We start from the raw sequence: 462 nt of genomic DNA on the forward strand, positions 1-462 counted from the left end.
CTTTACACAATCATACAGACGTTTGTCCCTTTATCATTCTTGTTTTCCAATAAAGACCCACATTTTTTTCACTAGTTTATCTCTAGTCCCTTGTACCGTTTTCTTGCATATGTAAGTTAGCTGTAATTCCGTCAAGATCCTCCTCTTCACAATTAATAATTGGAACATATGTTTGACTGAACCTAATATTAAAAGATCTTCCTCTTATTTTTGCTATTTTTGCCTGATAGCACCCAGTAGCCTAAAACACACTCGGTAACCTTTTACATCACCATTCTGACTCCTAGATGCGCCACCTCGCTCCTGAAAATATCAGATGACAGCCGTTTTTGGATATCCAGCTCCAAGCACCTGACCTCCCTAAAGTCCCACTGGATCTAGTTTCATCCTTTTCCTTCCCCTTCAGTACTTGTCATTTATATATACATTTCCCCGTGCATGAACATAAACATATAATTGATT

Source organism: Penaeus monodon, chromosome 29 (assembly GCF_015228065.2).
Source record: "Penaeus monodon isolate SGIC_2016 chromosome 29, NSTDA_Pmon_1, whole genome shotgun sequence".
NCBI classification, from domain to species: domain Eukaryota; kingdom Metazoa; phylum Arthropoda; class Malacostraca; order Decapoda; family Penaeidae; genus Penaeus; species Penaeus monodon.